Below are 6,839 nucleotides of genomic sequence, written 5' to 3' on the forward strand. Positions count from 1 at the left end.
TCTTTTACTATTTTTTTCTTTGTTTTTTTATCCAATCTTTTTTTTCTTGCTTTTGCTCTTTTGATATTTTTTCTCAGCAAGGAGCACACAAGAATAAACCACAAAACATTTGAGCTCAATTGAATAAAAGATGTGGCCTATAGAAAATTAGGACTGTGCTCTAAAAAGCATACCAAAACTTGTGGGCTCAGAAACTCAATTTTCCTAATCGAATTTCACAAATCTAATTTTTGCTAACTTAGCAAGTTTGGGATGAAATAGATCTAAAATTTTCTAGCATTCTCCGTAGATATAAAATTTTCCCCGTTTCAAGTTCAGATGCAAAAGTTATGACTATTTTAAGTAAGCTGCTCGAATCAGGGTTTTAGTGGACACAAGATGCAAACCGATGGTGATATGGAATAGCGGCGAGTGAAGGGATCAACACAAACTAGAAAAGAACACAATCTAAACCAGCAACAAGACTTTGACCTAGGACACAAACTCAACAAAGAGGACTCTGAACTGAATCTACAAAGGCTATGGCGTGGATGGTTATAGGATAGGAAACAAATATGGCATTGGACTATGGGATAAAAGCAAAAAAACACTTGAACTAAGGGTAAGATGCGAACTTGATGGTATACCTGAAACTCTGATACCACTTAATGTAGATGGGGATCCCGATCTTCCGTCAGATTCAAGATAAACAACAATTTGTTCAGAGAGTGACACACCGATCCAGCTTCAGATCACAAAGACCCAAACCCTGCAACCTTAGCACCACGTCCCCTCTGGTTATCAACCGTGTCACAATCTAGTTGACCCCGCCAAGAAGGCTAATCCCTACTATGAATCGAAGAACACAAGCAAGAACAAGATAAAAAGCAACTCAATTAAAGTGACAATTGCAGATGAATGATTAAGCACTCGAAGTTGGGGTCTTGCAAACCGATAACGGTGACTGTTCAATGACAAATTGATCTAAAACAAAACCCAAAACCTAAAGTAGGTGGTGGCTACTGATTATATAGCCTAAGGGATGTCCAAGGATCCCTCTTCACATCCTAAAGGTGTCCCAACATGTTACAAGGCCCAACAGCCCAAAAGACGACGACACAGGCCCAACAAGATTCGACATGAACCACGTCACCTATGAGTTCCATAGGGTGTGTCCAAAATGATTTTCTGATCCTATGTTACATTCGGCGCAAAGCGTGCACCTATCTTGCATCATAATTAGCACTATCTCCAACAGACCGAAACGAGCTACCACTTGAGCCTGTCACCTAGGAGTACCATCGGGTGCGTCTAAAATGATTTCTGAGCCTATGGTATGATTGGTCCAAACTGTGCACCTATCTTTCACTGACATTGAAACTGTCTCCAAACGGACCGAAATGTGGTTCCACATGACCCACGCCACCTAGGAGTTTCATCAGGTGCATCCAAAATGACTTCCGAGCCTATGGTACGATTGGCGCAAACTGAGCACCTATCTTGCACTGACACTAACAATGTCTCCAAACAGACAAAAATGAGATTCCACATAACCACATCACCTAGGAGTTCCGTCGGGTGTGACCAAAACAATTTTCGAGCCAATGTTACATTCGGCGCAAAGTGTGCTCCTATCTTGCATCAATATTAGCACTATCTCAATTACATCGAAAGGAGCTACCACTTGAGCCTCGTCACCAAGGAGTACCATCGGGTGTGTCCAAAATGATTTCTGAGCATATGGTACATTTAGCGCAAACCGTGCACCTATCTTTTGCCAAAACTAGCACTGCCTCCAAACGAACCTGAAACGAGGTTCCACATGACCCACATCACGTAGGATTTCCACCGGGTGCATCCGAAATGACTTCTGAGCCTATGGTACATTTGGCACAAACCATGCACCTATCTTGCACTAACACTAACACTGTCTCCAAATAGACCAAAATGAGATTCCACATGACCCACGTCACCTAGGAGTTCAATTGGGTGCGTACAAAATGATTTCTCAGTGCAAACCGTGCACCTATCTTGCGTCAAGATGACCACTATCTCAAAATGGACCGAAACAAGCTTCCACATGAACCCCATCACCTAGGAGTACCATCGGGTGCGTCCAAAATGATTTTTGAGCCATTAGTATGTTTGGCGCAAAACATGCGCCTAGCTTGTGTCGATACTAACACTGTCTCCAAATTGACTGAAATGAGATTCTACGTGACCCACGTCACCTATGAGTTCCATAGGGTGTGTCCAAATGACTTTTCGATCCTATGTTACATTCGGTGCAAAGCGTGCACCTATCTTGCATCATAATTAGCACTATCTCCAATAGACCAAAATGAGCTACCACTTGAGTCTGTTACCTAGGAGTACCATCGGGTGCGTCTAAAATGATTTCTGAGCCTATGGTATGATTGGTGCAAACCGTGCACCTATCTTTCACTAACACTGACACTGTCTCCAAATGGACCGAAATGTGGTTCCACATGACCCACGCCACCTAGGAGTTCCATTGGGTGCATCCAAAATGACTTCTGAGCCTATGGTACGATTGGCGCAAACTGAGCACCTATCTTGCACCGACACTAGCACTGTCTCCCAACGGACCAAAACAAGATTCCACATGACTACATCACCTAGGAGTTCCATCGGGTGCGACCAAATCAATTTTTGAGCCAATGTTACATTCGGCGCAAAGGATGCTCCTATCTTGCATCAAGATTAGCACTATCACAAATAGATCGAAAGGAGCTACCACTTGAGCCTCATCACCTAGGAGTACCATCGGGTGCGTCCAAAATGATTTCTGAGCTTATGGTACTTTTAACACAAACTGTGCGCCTATCTTTCGGCGACACTGGTACTGCCTCCAAACAAACCGAAACGAGGTTCCACATGACCCACGTCACCAAGGATTTCCATGGGTGCGTCCGAAATGACTTCTGAGCCTATGGTCCATTTGGCACAAACCATGTACCTATCTTGCACCGACACTAACATTGTCTCCAAATGGAGCAAAATGAGATTCCACATGACCCACGTCACCTAGGAGTTCAATTGGGTGCATACAAAATGATTTCGTAGCGCAAACCGTGCACCTATCTTGCGTCAAGATGACCACTATCTCAAAATGTACTGAAACGAGCTTCCACTTGAACCTCGTCACCTAGGAGTACCATCGGGTGCGTCCAAAATGATTTCTAAGCCTATGGTATGTTTGGCGCAAAACATGTGCCTATCTTGGGCCGATACTAACACTATCTCCAAATTGACCAAAACAAGATTCAACATGACCCACGTCACCTATGAGTTCCATAGGGTGTGTCCAAAATGATTTTCCGATCCTATGTTACATTCAGCGCAAAGCGTGCACCTATCTTGCATCATAATTAGCACTATCTCCAACAGACCAAAACGAGCTACCACTTGAGCCTGTCACCTAGGAGTACCATCGGGTGCATCTAAAATGACTTCTGAGCCTATGGTATGATTGGTGCAAACTGTGCACCTATCTTTCACTGACATTGAAACTATCTCCAAACGGACCAAAATGTGGTTCCACATGACCCACGCCACCTAGGAGTTCCATCGGGTGCATCCAAAATGACTTCCAAGCCTATGGTACGATTGGTGCAAACTGAGCACCTATCTTGCACTGACACTAACACTGTCTCCAAACAGACAAAAACGAGATTCCACATGACCACATCACCTAGGAGTTCCGTCGGGTGTGACCAAAACAATTTTCGAGCCAATGTTACATTCGGCACAAAGTGTGCTCCTATCTTGCATCAAGATTAGCACTATGTCAATTACATCGAAAGGAGCTACCACTTGAGCCTTATCACCAAGGAGTACCATCGGTTGTGTCCAAAATGATTTCTGAGCATATGGTACATTTAGCGCAAACCGTGCACCTATCTTGCACTAACACTAACACTGTCTCCAAATAGACCAAAATGAGATTCCACATGACCCACGTCACCTAGGAGTTCAATTGGGTGCGTACAAAATGATTTCTCAGTGCAAACCATGCACCTATCTTGCGTCAAGATGACCACTATCTCAAAATGGACCGAAACAAGCTTCCACGTGAACCCCATCACCTAGCTATACCATCTGGTGCGTCCAAAATGATTTCACATGACCCGCATCACGTGAACCCCATCACCTAGCTGTACCATCTGGTGCATCCAAAATGACTTCCAAGCCTATGGTACGATTGGTGCAAACTGAGCACCTATCTTGCACTGACACTAACACTGTCTCCAAACAGACAAAAACGAGATTCCACATGACCACATCACCTAGGAGTTCCGTCGGGTGCGACCAAAACAATTTTCGAGCCAATGTTACATTTGGCACAAAGTGTGCTCCTATCTTGCATCAAGATTAGCACTATCTCAATTACATCAAAAGGAGCTAGCACTTGAGCCTCATCACCAAGGAGTACCATCGGGTGCATCCAAAATGATTTCTGAGCATATGGTACATTTAGCGCAAACCGTGCACCTATCTTTTGCCAACACTGGCACTGCCTCCAAACAAACCGAAACGAGGTTCCACATGACCCGCATCACGTAGGATTTCCATCGGGTGCGTCCGAAATGACTTCTGAGCCTATGGTACATTTGGCACAAACCATGCACCTATCTTGCACTAACACTAACACTGTCTCCAAATAGACCAAAATGAGATTCCACATGACCCACGTCACCTAGGAGTTCAATTGGGTGCGTACAAAATGATTTCTTAGTGCAAACCATGCACCTATCTTGCGTCAAGATGACCACTATCTCAAAATGGACCAAAACAAGCTTCCACATGAACCCCATCACCTAGCTGTACCATCGGGTGCGTCCAAAATGATTTCTGAGCCATTGGTATGTTTGGCGCAAAACATGCGCCTAGCTTGTGTCGATACTAACACTGTCTCCAAATTGACTGAAATGAGATTCTACATGTCCCACGTCACCTATGAGTTCCATAGGGTGTGTCCAAAATGACTTTTCGATCCTATGTTACATTCGGCGCAATGCGTGCACCTATCTTGCATCATAATTAGCACTATCTCTAATAGACCAAAATGAGCTACCACTTGAGCCTGTCACCTAGGAGTACCATCGGGTGCATCTAAAATGATTTCTGAGCCTATGGTATGATTGGTGCAAACCGTGCACCTATCTTTCACTAACACTGACACTGTCTCCAAACGGACCGAAATGTGGTTCCACATGACCCACGCCACCTAGGAGTTCATTGGGTGCATCCAAAATGACTTCCGAGCCTATGGTACGATTGGCGCAAACTGAGCACCTATCTTGCACCGACACTAGCACTGTCTCCCAATGGACCAAAACAAGATTCCACATGACCACATCACCTAGGAGTTCCATCGGGTGCGACCAAATCAATTTTCGAGCCAATGTTACATTCGGCGCAAAGTGTGCACCTATCTTGCATCAAGATTAGCACTATCTCAAATAGATTGAAAGGAGGTACCACTTGAGCCTCATCACCTAGGAGTACCATCGGGTGCGTCCAAAATGATTTCTGAGCCTATGGTACATTTAGCGCAAACTGTGCACCTATCCTACGGCGACACTGGTACTGCCTGCAAACAAACCGAAATGAGGTTCCACATGACCCACGTCACCAAGGATTTCCATCGGGTGCATCCAAAATGACTTCTGAGCCTATGGTACATTTGGCACAAACCATTTACCTATCTTGCACCGACACTAACATTATCTCCAAATAGAGCGAAATGAGATTCCACATGACCCACGTCACCTAGGAGTTCAATTGGGTGCATACAAAATGATTTCTTAGCGCAAACTATGCACCTATCTTGCGTCAAGATGACCACTATCACAAAATGGACTGAAACGAGCTTCCACTTGAACCTCATCACCTAGGAGTACCATCGGGTGCGTCCAAAATGATTTCTAAGCCTATGGTATGTCCGGTGCAAAACATGTGCCTATCTTGGGTTCCATATGGCCGATACTAACACTATCTCCAAATTGACCGAAACAAGATTCGACATGACCCATGTCACCTATGAGTTCCATAGGGTGTGTACAAAATGATTTTCTGATCCTATGCTACATTCGGCGCAAAGCGTGCACCTATCTTGCATCATAATTAGCAAAATCTCCAACAGACCAAAACGAGCTACCACTTGAGCCTATCACCTAGGAGTACCATCGGGTGCATCTAAAATGATTTCTGAGCCTATGGTATGATTGGTGCAAACTGTGCACCTATCTTTCACTGACATTGAAACTGTCTCCAAACGGACCGAAATGTGGTTCCACATGACCCACGCCACCTAGGAGTTCCATCGGGTGCAACCAAAATGACTTCCAAGCCTATGGTACGATTGGCGCAAACTGAGCACCTATCTTGCACTGACACTAACACTGCCTCCAAACAGACAAAAACGAGATTCCACATGACCACATCACCTAGGAGTTCCATCGGGTGTGACCAAAACAATTTTTGAGCCAATGTTACATTCGGCGCAAAGTGTGCTCCTATCTTGCATCAATATTAGCACTATCTCAATTACATCAAAAGGACCTACCACTTGAGCCTCGTCACCAAGGAGTACCATCGGGTGCGTCCAAAATGATTTCTGAGCATATGGTACATTTAGCGCAAACCGTGCACCTATCTTTTGCCAACACTAGCACTGCCTCCAAACGAACCGAAACGAGGTTCCACATGACCCATGTCACGTAGGATTTCCATCGGGTGCGTCCAAAATGACTTCTGAGCCAAAATGACACTAACACTATATCTAAATTGACAGAAACGAGATTTGACATGACCCACGCACCTATGAGTTCCAT

This window comes from Miscanthus floridulus, chromosome 15 (assembly GCF_019320115.1).
Source record: "Miscanthus floridulus cultivar M001 chromosome 15, ASM1932011v1, whole genome shotgun sequence".
Taxonomy (NCBI): Eukaryota; Viridiplantae; Streptophyta; class Magnoliopsida; order Poales; family Poaceae; genus Miscanthus; species Miscanthus floridulus.